The 13660-nt window shown below is 41.4% G+C and overlaps 1 protein-coding gene across 5 annotated transcripts in view; it reads right to left on the reverse strand.

Annotated features, from left to right (window-relative positions):
- The window catches only part of HELZ (helicase with zinc finger), a 75514-nt gene that overhangs the window by 61276 nt on the left and 578 nt on the right, over nucleotides 1-13660 (reverse strand). The window lies entirely within an intron of this gene.

Genomic DNA, 13660 nt, shown 5'->3' on the forward strand with positions numbered 1-13660 from the left:
TAAGCAAGAAGTTTAATACGTGACAGCATCCGTGTTCCCCACCATTCTTAAAGTTTTATTTTCAGCATCACAACAGAACCATGTAATGGAACACCGACTTTTGAATACAACACTGTCTTAAAACACATTTCCTTTCACAACATTTATACAGAAATACCTCATATTCAGCACTGCACCTTCCCAGAGCTGAAGGAACACAGGAATGAAGCAGCTTTTGCATTTCATGCACGTGAGAAAATTCATTTAAGGAGTAACTACATTAACACTCAGTTGGATCACTTAAACAAGCACGTGTTTTCAGTCAGAAATGTTAGGTGTCGTCATGCTGTTTATGCAAGGATCCTTCTGCATACAACTGAAAACGCAACACACTTCCACTTCGCTCAGGTTCAACACCACAGCAAGCTTTACAAACCTAGGATTTGCTGCACAGCAATACAATAGTTAATTGACGCTTTTCTCACACACTTTACTTTCCTCCTGAGGGACTGAAAAGAGGATTTCATGAACTCTGCTGTACTTCTGATTTCCTCACTTCCTGGCTGATGAAGAACCAAAATTCCTTTGACCAGAAGTCTCAGCAGAGCTTCTGTGTGTTTACTGCACAAGAACAGTTTATACACAGATCCCACGCGGGCCAGCACAGCCAGCAGGCAGAGAGAGGCTCCTTTACCCAGCCCTTCTTCCCCACCATGGCACTACAAAAAGCAGAACATTACTGACCAATGCCTTACGCTGGCTGTTACAACAAACACTGCACTAGTTTGTGGAGAGCTCTGACACCCCCCCAGCAGTGGCCACAAATTTCTCTGGTCAGCTTGTAGATTTGGAGAGCGCTGCAGAGGACACTGTATTCTCAACTCTTTGAGAAACTGAGCAAATGACTAATGCACTTCAGTCTTTCTGCCCGTTAAACTGAGATTAACATAGGAAGCATGTAGCAGAATAAATGTCAGGATTATTCATTTTCTCAAAACGGCTTGGAGGACTGCATACCAGAAGAGCTGCATTCAAATCTGAATAATTATTTATTCCAATAGCAAACTTCAATACGTCTTCAGAATTTTGTGAAACTGGTACACAGGCATATCCCCACTATCTGAAGCTACACATCTGAAACAAGCAGACCTGAGAAATACAGCCACAATGTATCATCACCAGCGCCTTCATTATCAGCAGTCAATGCAAAGCATTCCTGAGCTTCGAAGCACCTTGCAGCAGGGCCGCTGCCCTACAGGAAAGCTTCTGATCTACGCATTTAAGTAACATATTTATGCACAGCACCCGCAAATGCCACCAGATAGAACAGTAAGCATCACGTTGACCTGAGCACATACAGGAGCTGACAGCTCTTCCCCGTGAGCTAATGCAGAGATCTAACCCTCGCTTTGTAATTCCTACCTCTAAAAAGCTCCTCCCATTAGAAGAAAACTTCCTGACCTACATTTCTTTGAAGGCCAAGTCACGTCCAGCTTAACCCTCACAAAACATCCGCTGCCTCTATCATTTAAAAGATCTGGTTAACTCCAAACTGGCGTAACTCAAACCCTGGTGCCTGATTTTGTTTTGCCAGGGATTTCTGAGAGACTTTCTCCCTACTAATGATTTTTGGGGTCCATTTCCATAATGTGTATTTCTCCCTCTTGCCAGTGACATTTTGTAAACAGACATAAAAAGAGTAATTAAAAGCTAATCCCCAAATTAAACTGCCCATTTCCCCTCCAAACTGCAGAGTGGGCCAGGAAAGGCAGAAGGGACAGCTCCAGAAGGAAGAGCTCCAAACAAGACCATCTACAGCGCCATTTACTTTCCAGTGAACACCGTCCTGCTTGGTGCACAGGAGGCTTTTGAAGAATTACTCCCCAGCCTGATTGGTCCGAGTGCAAAGCAAAAATCAGTGTAGGAGAGAACACCGTGATCTAGAATTTCAGTATTTCAGAGCAGTTTAACTCATGACTCTGCACTTCCACGCTATGCAGTTTACTGATGTATGTTACGCAACCAAAGGGTCCACATACTAAGAGAATGGTAAGATAAAGTAAACGACAGATCCAAAAAAATTCAAACAGATGATTTTCAGCTCACTGTAAAGCATCGAGCCAGATAACTCCTGCTGTACTTCATAAACAAACAGATTAGAGGGCACAATTCTGTTCCTATTAATGCTATTGGCAAAATTCCCAATGTCTGCCAAGACAGAAGGATCAGATCCAAGGTCTCGCATGCCAAGCTGACAAACAGCAGACAAGTCAGTAAATATTTGCATATTTTAACCAGACATTAACATCTCTTGTGAAGATTTATGCTAAGCAATGATGTTCAACTTGCAGTCCCACAGCGAGACCGGAGGAATTTGCCGTGAACGGAATGATGCTCTGAGAGCCACAAAGTGGGATCTGCGCTCTGTAGTACACGTAGACCCAGGGCCACGGGCACACGGAGGGGAAGAGCCTCCCCAGCTGCCTCCTGTTACAACACACAGCTCTGCTGGCAGCAATCAGCACCCACCTGCTCCCTGCCAAAGCCATCAGCTGTGCCTCCTGCCAGCACCCTGAAGCAGCACCCTGTGCCATCCTGTGCCTCAGGCTCTGAGAAAGCACAGCAGCAAGTCAGCTTGGGAAAGGTACATGGGCACTGTGCTGCTTCCAGGGATTTGGGGATAACTACAAAGGCTGGCTACCAAAATGGACAGTAATTTTAAGCATGCAGTACGCTCAGGTAATGCTTAAGGAAAACCCAGCTGCTTTGTCATTACTTCTCAGCAATTAATTTGAAGAAGTCTACCGGATTTATTTTGAAGAACAGTTGTTCTGTCCTTCCCCAGTAACTTCTGAACTTCAAGGCCAATTAGAATTTCACAGACGTCTCAGGGGTCACAAAGGCACTGCAAGCTTTAGGACAAAGGAGCAACAAGACAGATAACAGGAGACCCAGGTTATTAAGTCAGCCAAAGGAAAGGAAAATCATTACTCAGCTTCTTACTGATACCCAGAGGTCAGTCGCTCCACCAACTCTTGCCACGTGCTGCCATCTACCCAGACAGATGTTGTTCCTAAAGATTATTTGCTAGTAAAAGAAAAATCTTACTTTTCTTGCCCATAATAATAAAGGCCAAAGACTGCATTCATTAGTTTAGCTGCTCAAGAATCCATCTGTTAGTTTCCATGTTTCACTAAAGAATTTCCAAACTTTTTAGAGCAGTATACTTGGCATAACTTCTTGAAGTTTGTTTCTGGTAAAATCGAGATGTAAGCAATTCACATATGAAGGTCTGAAAACTGTAACAACTGTTTCCATGATACAGAGAAGTAATATTTGGGAAGTCAAATGGCTGCGAAGGACACAGCCCTGTGACTCAACAGCCCTTTACTACCCTCTCCCTCAAAATTATCAGGAAAAGACTGACAACAAACTGTAATTCATACAGGCAAGGAAAAGTATGGGTTCATTTTATAATCTGGATGAAGTAAAATACATTAGGTAATGCTACACAATACAGATGTTAGCTATCATACCTGCGACTGCAGCATCATCATATTAAAAAAAAAAAAGAATGGATCACTAAAGGTCAACTATGGAGACACAGCACACATACTCTGTCAGTCCACATGCTAAAATAGGGAATAAATCTGTTTACTGCTAAACCACATTGTATAGTTGTTCCAGCATCTCTAGTGATCCCAACTTAAGGCATTCCTGTACCTCTACATAATGTCATGTAATTCTTTTTGTAGTATTCTGAAATACCACTCAAGTATCTTTAGATAACTAAAATCAAATTATTCACTTTCCTTACCTAAAATTGTAGAATGAATTTACTTTGCTTTAAAACATAAAGGCATTTTAGGCAAAGTTACAAGAAGGAATATAATACAGAAGCCACTTATAGACACACAGACACAAAAAGGTACTTTGGCACTACATACACATCATAAATAATCCCATCCTCAGAAATCATTTAATGAAGTGGGAGTAGATAAAGATAGTGCACTACACCAATGTGAAAGACACAACAAGGCAGAGAAAAAGGATGGTGCCTCTCTCACATAGAAAAGAATAACAGGAAAGGTTGCTTCTGGGTTTTTTTGGTTTTTGTTTTTTAAAGTAAGAACATAATAGCTGAATTCTCACGCGCTCATCTATTGCAGTTATGGCTGAAGTCAGTAACGTACACACAGTGCTCAGAAATGCACCGCACACCTTACAGAACAAATACAAAGTCTCCACCCTTGAGAGAGGACAATCTAATCAGTTTTCTAAAATAACCAAATTACTCTGGTTAATGCTGTACAACTCCAGGCAAAACGACCCTACTTTACATTCCACAAATGATGTGAAATCTGAAACGGAGCATACAGAAGGAGGAAGGCTTATTTCAAGGTTTTATTATACAGTATAACAGCAGCAAGAACTTCTGCTGCTTTGCCTCTAGAGAACACGATATGCTTGATTCCAGGGGGAAAAAAAAAAAATGAATGAATAGCAGAGAACATCATGAACCTGTTAAATACATAGGTTGTCCTTACACTTCAAGAAATAAAAGAAAAAGGGACAGGACTGTAAACTAGGAGGACAAGGGATCACTGGCCACACAACCAGAGCCTTCAGTGTGATCCTGTAAACTTAACACACAGAATAAACACATCCACAGCCACTGCAGGAGGAACAAGTGTCTGGAGGTGGTTTACCATCCACTCACCAGCAGAAGAAAAATATAGCAGCAACTTAGATTAAATGATTTCTGCATCTGAATCCCGTGCTCTTTAAATCACTTTCCATACATCACAGATGGTAACAAGTTCGATTTTATCGCATGACAGGATTTCAGCTCAGACCATTTATTAAGTGATCATTAACACCTTCTTATCTCCACTAAACTCTTCTGTTTTCACTTTGGAAGTAGTAGTGGAAAGAACAATCTCTGTCACAAATTGCAGCAACATTCACACATGGACAAACTGGCCAACTTTGGCCTAACATCTGAAATTAACTCCTGCTCTTGGCATTTGTAATCACCCCATCCACCGTATGAATATCCTGAATATCTTCATCTCCTGCCTCTCAATATTTTTTATTTTTGTGTGTGGTCTTTTTTTGTGCTATTTTTTTGTTTGGGTTTTTTCTTTTCTTTACACAGTTGTCCAAAAGCATTACCTATTTTGCTGAAACTATGCAAAACACATGGCAAGCCAAAGCCCAATTCTCATTTTCCTTCAGAAACATTAATGCCCAAAGTTTCTAGGAATCTCTTATATTCCAGTTGAGACAAATGAAAGCGATTCTTCCCCACTGGGCTCTGCCATGTCCCATAGAGCCCTTCGTGTGACCATGGTGTAGCACCCAGTGTCTGTGGAATGACTTCAGTGTAACTGCAGCATTCAGCGCTTCTCTACATCACAACATGACATCATTAGAAAAACAGAAAGCAAAGTAAAGCAAAGATATGGCTCGAGTGTGAATTGCTTCCTCCCCTCCCCCCCCATTCCCACTCCATCTATTAACAACTGACCAATTCACACAAATAATGAAAATGTATTAGCATTATAAGATAAATTATATGTATCCTTGAAACAGTTCCTTCCATTTCTTTCTTTATAATACCAGGTATTTTCTGACCTCAATTTCTTTGTGTAGCCATGCCCATTTTCATGTTTATTCTACATATTCTGTGAAAATCTACACTTCGGACATTCTGATTCAATCAAGTCACTGCTTCCTCTGCACTGTGAAGACAGAGCAAGTAGGAAAGAGGAACTGGCTTTTGGAAGTGTGGATGGGGAATTCTGTGCTCTCATATTTATCCAAAATCATACCAGGGAATGACTGGGGAGAATGCAAAAGCCCCAACCTTCAAATAGTATGGAAATCCCCTTTAGGTCAGGCTGACACGAACTCACGGCAGAGATGATCTTTCAGACTTGCATTAATAACTAATTTAACCAATGCAGATTTTCACAGGGTTGATAAGCATATCCTTGGCCAGAATATCACACTATGCCACCTCTTCTCATCTTTCTGCAAAGCCGAGCTCCAGCATCTTCAATTTTTTTTATTGTTCTTTTTACTGTGAACAGAAGAATATTTTTTCGGCCAATTTTTTTTTTTAGAAAGACTCAATCTTGTCAGCAGAACCCTTCAATCCCTCTACAGCACACAAAAAGCTGGCCTGAGATAGACACCTACCATGGGAAATTTCAGCCCCAAATAATTAAAATTTGGCAAGTAATGACCAACTGAAATGAGTGACTGTGTAATAGTAAGCTTCAGGTAACATCATTATAGGCGGTGCTTCTGCCCCACCTCGAGTTCTTTTGGCTCCTTCTTAGAAAATCCTCCCGTAAACAATCTTTCATAATAACTGGGCAACAGCAGCAGCCTGTATTCTGTATCAGTTTTTTCCCATATATGTTCTTGCTGCTTTTTCAGAGCAGAGTTTCTCACATTTACCCAAGATGAGGGCATTTTAATTGAAATATTGTCTCATGGTTACCGTTTTATCCCCATAACAACATCACCAATTACTTACTGTAAAAAAATGCCTTACAAAGGTAATTCAATCTTGGCTTCTCTTAATGACATTTACCCAAGGAAAACAAAGGCTAAAATCACTACAGCACAAGCGCGGTGCGGGACCAGCCTACAGGTCTCCAACTCCAACAGTGGTGCAGGAGAAGACAGCATCCATATTCTAGAAGTGGTTTAAAACGCCCCAATCTGCAGCTGTTACAGCTGCAACCTACCCATGGCAGAGCTGCTCTTCTCAAACACTTGAGTAACACAACGAGGCCTCATTCCCAAGTATCTGCATATTTCCCAGTATAACATTTAGTAATAATTTTGACCAAAAGAGTGAATACCATTAATCTTAAGGACATATCAGTCACGCAGTTACCAATATTCTTCTCCTCTGAGTCATACGACTGCCAAAAGCCCTTTGTGAGCTACGCCTGTGCTATGACGTATAGGTACATCTGCGTACGTATGACTAAACACGTCACTTCATTTCCAAAATGCCAAGCGTTTACAAAACGATGCAACCCATGAACACAGAGGGGTGTCGGAGAAGGTTCCCAAGCACCATTTCCACAAGCAACACACATCGTGGTATCTACGAACGTACTGCAGAAGCTTAAGGCAACAACATATGGCACAGCAGTTCCCCACCAGGCTCGCCCAAGCGCTGCTCACAGCACTGCCTGCAGAGAGCAACAGCCCACAGCCCGTTCGCCAACGCTCACCAACTTCCTCGGGCTCAGGGACAGAACCAGACTTTGCAGCTCCTCACTTGGCCTTGCGTTCAAATCTCAGCTTCTGCTAATAAACTTATATTTGGATTTCACTATTAAAAGTATTTTTAAAATCAGGAAGTTATTTCCGACAGCAAACCCATTCCTTTTGGAAAGCCCCATATGAACATTCTGGTTTCTCCCCCACCAGCAAAGCGGCTCCAAAGCCCAGCAGCTCAATCCAAGTTTCCTCTTCTTAACAATGACATTGTCCTGATGCTGAGCATCGAGTGTCAAGCTTCAAGTTTCACACAAGAACTTTCTCCACCGTTACGTGTCCCGATATTGACAAGCACCACACCCATACGTGTAAGAGATCTACCTGAAAATCACAGCTCAGATCATCAGTTGCTACAGGCATATATTGTAGAGTTGAATTAAAAAATAAAAACCCCTAAGTTTATTTTGTTTGAGAAGCAAAGCATGAATTACATCCTGAATTACTCTTTCAATTCATTCAAGAGGAAAAAGAATGCAGAACTCTTGATGCTGAATATCAGTAACAGTGCACAGTTCACAAACTGAACACAGAAATTTGCCTGAAGGTTGTGACACAAAACAGAAAAGTCTTCTTTCAATACACTTAAATCTTCATTGTAGCATCATAATGAACTTACATTTATTATCATAGTGAATAACGCTGCGACTGAGTTTTCTGTTATACGTTCACAGTGCTTCACACAAAAGGGTCCCACCATAACAGATTCAACAGCACAATGCCACCCACAGATATTCCAAACACCTTTCCCAAAACCATACCTATTATGCAACCGCATGATATTTTTTGTGATCTGTTTTGAAAGTTCAAAGCAGTAACAAACCTCCACCATTGAAAATCGCTATCTTTATTGTAAATAATCTTTGAAATTCATCTCCACGTGGCTCTGTTTCAAATAATAAGGCATAATATAGCTACCATCGGTTTGAGGAATATTCTTCTAACTCCGTATTTTAATGATATTACCCTTCTGCACCCAGATAATGCTTTTACAGCTTCCTGATTTCCCCTCCTAAAATGCAGGAACACAATACCACGAACAAGTTCAATTTCCAGAACTCTCCTGAGAACAGGATATGGATTCCCACCCTCCTCCTCGCACAGCAAACCCTGTGGGCAGCCCCGTAACTCAGATCCCAAACAACACAAGTTGCACAACGGCGTTCTCCCGACCCATTGGCATTCTCTCTACTCATTCCTTTTGAAACGAACACTAGAGATTCAGTCACGTATTTTTAAACCCCACTCAAAAAACAGACATCAGCAGGAATGAGTAACGACCCTACTGTGGTTAATGGAATCATTCTGACAAAGCTTTGGGAAAAGAAAAACGGTGCCTAGCCTAGGCAAACAAACACAAACCAAGCTACAGCCCAGTAATATCGGTCAGTTCCAACGTCAAAACAACTGCCCTGCACCATTCCAAACGTGCGACTGCCTTCAGATATGGCCTAAGTACAGTTACTCCAAAGCTATTAGCCTAAACAACTATAATCCAAAACAATTTCAGCAAAATACCCGCAGCACTCAGCGACAACGCTGTGCTAGCATAGATTCAGAAGCACGCTATGAAAACATTCTCCTTAACAACCTCCCTGTGCAGACGAGAGGAGTCCAACGTCCTCCGGCTGCTGGGATGGCAGGGATCAGCTGCGAGGCAGGATCCAGGAATCCCAACCAGCTGCGGGGAATTCAGATGGGACTGGCAAAAGACCACTGCTTGGGAACACAAACACACTGTCCATTCTCCCCCCAAAACTACCCCGGAATAAAACGAAATCATCATTTTAAAAACATCAGCTATCTTCAGATAACATAGAGAAGATATATAGGAAAGAAGCACTATTTAATATGCTGCCAAAACCACCGTGCTTTTCATTTGTAGCATTCTCCATTTATTATGTCCACAAAGATTTGCTACTTTTTTCGTTTGCTGAACCACTAAATATTTTCCAGCAAATTAAACACTTGTGCTGCTTTGCTAACAGCAGAGTCTCAAGAACAGCTCTCGCTGTTACGTATTTCCCTTTGCTGTGGGGTCTGAAGGGCTCTGAAAAATCTTTCTAAGTGTATTTAAGCCGTGTAATTTTTCGTGTTTTGATGAATACAATATTTCTGCAATATATAATTACGAAGGAAAAAAATAAACCCTGTGCAATTCACAGACTGAAAGACTGTTTCCAAATAACACTGACTACCCCAGGAGCAGCTTAGAATAACCCACGCACTGCTCACATTTCTGACCTTTACTTCCTGCCCCTCCAACATCTAAAACTTCTTATGTGACATAATTCTGCTATTCTTTCTCTTTCGTTACCGCTCTCAGATCATTAGTCTTCCTGCTGCTTGTAACAGAATAGATCACGAAACCTATTTCCCCAGAGCACACACTATCCAAAGACTGAAAAACATCCACTTCAGCCAATGCCATTCTTCACACGAGTGGTACTTCCTGAGACTAACAGAAACAAATCACGCAGCAGTTCACAGTCACCACCTCCAAAATATGTCTTCACATAAAATAACTTACAGGAACTCTTCCCACCAACTCTGCAGTGCTTTGTACCCACTTCTTGGAAATGCTGCAAAGTACAAGGGAGTCTTCACACACCTGACAAAGGCTCTGACCAGCTGAGATCCCGACAGTTTGGGTCTCATTCACAACTAGGATGGGGCAAAGGTAACCACTCATACATTTCAGCCCATTAAAAATTTCATTTACCACGGAATAAGACTGAAACCTACGGTTGCTTACCTGGCTTTCCTGTCATGAATTTGCAATGTGATATTTTGGAGGATTCTGAGAAAAGACTGGGGAAATAACCAGTGCATTTCTATTACACTGATGGCAAGGAATTGACTTGTAATACGCCAATATTTCCCTACAATTTACATCATATCCACATTAGGCACCCTTTAACCACCAGTGCAATGGAAATGCAACAACAACAACAAAATCGCATCCCTGGGTAATTAGAATCTGCCTGCTTACATTCCTAAGGACTTCTTTTCCTACAATAATATTCACTTTCCTCTCTACCTCAGGCATGAGTGACCGCCTCTTGCCAAAACCTCATGCTGTAAACATTTGTGTGAAGAGATAAAATCTCCATAAGCAAAACTGGTTTTGAATATGGAACCTGAGTTATATATCAATACCACCATAATAAATTCACCAGGAGCCCTGTTTCTGTAGAGCAGTCTAACGCTGTAGACTTCTAATTTGACTATATAGTTGAGTTTTCCATCGCCATCCCCAAATACTGGTCAAAATATCCAGAAGAGTAAGCACTGTGCACCAATGTTGTGTGCAAACTTTTTCAAAAGTGGTCTCTTTTTCAATATTCTCACTCTTTATTGGCTTGCTAGGAAAAAAAAAAAGACAATTGCAGTAGTCTACAAGCATATGAACTATGCTATCTTTAAATATGTTATTCATATATATAAATACAAGTGCTGGCTATTGCCAAAAGCCATAGAAAAAAACAGCAAGACAAATAAGAAAAGGAAGGCCTTGTTTGTTCTGGTAATCTGATCCATAATACATCCACTTAAACAGAGAAAAACCTATATTCCATGCGGTGATAATGGACTCTTGCCTTAGGACTACCGGGAAAGAAGGGAAGATGGGGAATACCAGATTTTGTCCCCCCACCGTGGGCCATTAGCAACCTTGGGCACAGAGGAACACTGAGGATCTGCCTCTGGGAACAAGACCTCGATCTCCTTCCCCAGATACAACACTAGGAAAACATTACGGCCAGGATTCACATTCCTGCTAAAATTCTTGGCCTACTGATCACCAAGACAGAGGGAATGCCGGCTGCCCAACCACCTACCCCTAAGCTACATTAGAACAACACCATCCTTCCTTCTTGTTCTCCCGTGGCTTTCCTGAGTTATTCAGGCTGCACACTGGAGATGGAAGTTATATTATTACAAAACACTTCTCTAATTGAGACTTCACTCCTGCTACCAGACCTATCTAGGTACCACTGACCTCAAGAGGGAATACCAGCGAGGTGAAAGCTTCAAGGGCTTTCAACTAATCATCTGAATTGCTCCAGCAATGGCTTCTGCCATTACTAAAATGAGAATACCTAGAATAAAGGGCAGTAGCAAACAAAATGGTACTAAACAGCAGTAAAAAAAACTCAGAAAGAATATCCAGCTACAGTTCCAAGTAGATTCTAGTAACAAATGTAATTGCATACATTGGAGAAAATATTTCATCAGACCACTAAATTAACAGTCGGAAAAGATTAGTAATAATATTGCCTAGCTTTTATGTAGCCTCTCTCATCTACAGACATCACAACTCTTTACGAAATTCATGATTCCAATTTTAAATTCCTTTAAAAGAAAGCACAAACAGATGAAGGGATTTTCATCACACTGCCCTAATCTCTCGAGGACTAGGTCTGCACCCTATCCACTTGGAAACATTTGCTCCTCACTCTCCCTTAAGATGGGAATTTCTGAGTGCAACCTTCAAGCACACGTTGTCTGCAAACCACAACCCTTACCCTACAACCAGATCTACAAATACAGATCCCAAAACCCAGGAGCAACTTCTCTGAAATCAATGAGATCCCATGATCTGGCAGATCAAGAAGCAGAACTGGGTGAAAATACAGCTTAACATGCAGCTTCCACATCTCCCTCTAATTTTCAGTCAGGAGAAGAAAAACACTCAAAAAAAAAAAATAAGAACATACCACTCTGCTTTTACAATGTCTTGACTCCTAGAGCTAAAGCTTTGACTGTGTCTCTCTCTTTGACAGAAAAACGCATCTGAACTCACTGAAAAAGGCACAGTAGCTATATGAATAAAGGGTGAGAAATACATGCTCTATGTGTTTTGCTTTGGTATTTTTTTTTTTTTTAAGTCCAGAATCCACACAGGTAAGAAGTGATAACAGAACCTGGATTTGTGTGTTTTTGTTGTTTGTTTAAGTAATTTGTGCTCTCATAACACACTACAAAGACAACTCCATTTTTATCAGTAATAACACACAAAACATTCCCTCGCTTACCAATAAAGAAAAAGTGCTCTGCTAATTAAAGTTCAACAAAGAAAGCTGAACTCAGCTTCCAGCACTCACAATTTCTCTGCCATGGAAGCTCAGCCTACCCAGGCCTGATTCATTCATGGGTGAATCCCTCGGTCTGCATTCAGAGGAAGAGGAGGAAGATGCTGGCGGTCACTGCCACGCTCTGCCCTCACCCAGCTGTAAGCTCAGAGCCAGCTCCTCACCCAGCAGCCCCAGGCTGCCCCGAGCAAACAGGCTCTGCCATTTAAAATACAGACTTACCAATATTTAAACAATAATTTAAGAAACCTTATTTTAAAACCTCTGTTCTACCAATGCCTTGGGGAAAAACAAAACAAAAAAAAAAAATCATGAACTCCCAAAGTATCTCATGTAATTTAGTTATCATCTTTTAATTTTACAAAAGAATTTGTACTGCCTAAAAGTAATATATTAAACGGAGGAATATTTCATCCTTTCCTTTGTTTCCATTACAATATTGAACAGGAGGACTAACACCAGAAAGCCCCACCAATTGAAGCCATCTCAACAAGACTGGCCATGATACATCCCATCTCTCAACAAGGAGATGTATTTTTTGGACATTTTTGGTATTGCAACTGATTTATTTTATTTCTTAAACAGAGAATTAAATACGTTATTTTAAAACTCCAAGTCAAGCTCACTGTGACTCTGATAAAAACAAAAATCCCATTACCTTGTGAACTCATAATCATTTTGTCATTAATTGGAAAACAACCTTGCAACCGTTTCCCTGCATTTCTTAATCCCCATCAATGATATGTATAATAACGTTACTATAATCAAACAACAGCTCCACCAACAGTGCACCGAATCCAAACAAATTCAATCGTTTGGATATTAATAATAGGACATGACCCATTAAATTCCTCAAGAGGGGTAACACCGTGAGCAGCTCTACTTGGGAATCTGCTCCAAAAAAAAAGGAGAAAAAAGAAAAAACAAAACAACAGAAGAGGGCTGTACGGCAACCTGCGGTATAAACTTTCCCATTCCCAGTTTCACAACAGTGGCATTGTACAGAAGGCGATCTCGGGATCTCCGCGGCCCTCCCAGCTCAGCGCCGCTCGGCCCTGACAAAGCCTCCCTGCAAAAAACAAAAATACCCCTCCCGTGCCAAGCCTGCCTTGCTCGGAGGGTTCGTTTTAAAGCAGACGTTAAAACCTCACCGCTTCTTTTTCCATCTCTCCACGGACCCTACCACCTAAGCCATTTTTCCCCACTTATTTATTTCGGCATTTCCTGGCTGGCGTTGCCCGTCCCCTCCCACCCCGCCCGGCACAACCCGAAGCCGCCCCCCG

The sequence above is a fragment of the Numida meleagris genome, chromosome 17, assembly GCF_002078875.1.
Source record: "Numida meleagris isolate 19003 breed g44 Domestic line chromosome 17, NumMel1.0, whole genome shotgun sequence".
In the NCBI taxonomy this organism is placed as follows: domain Eukaryota; kingdom Metazoa; phylum Chordata; class Aves; order Galliformes; family Numididae; genus Numida; species Numida meleagris.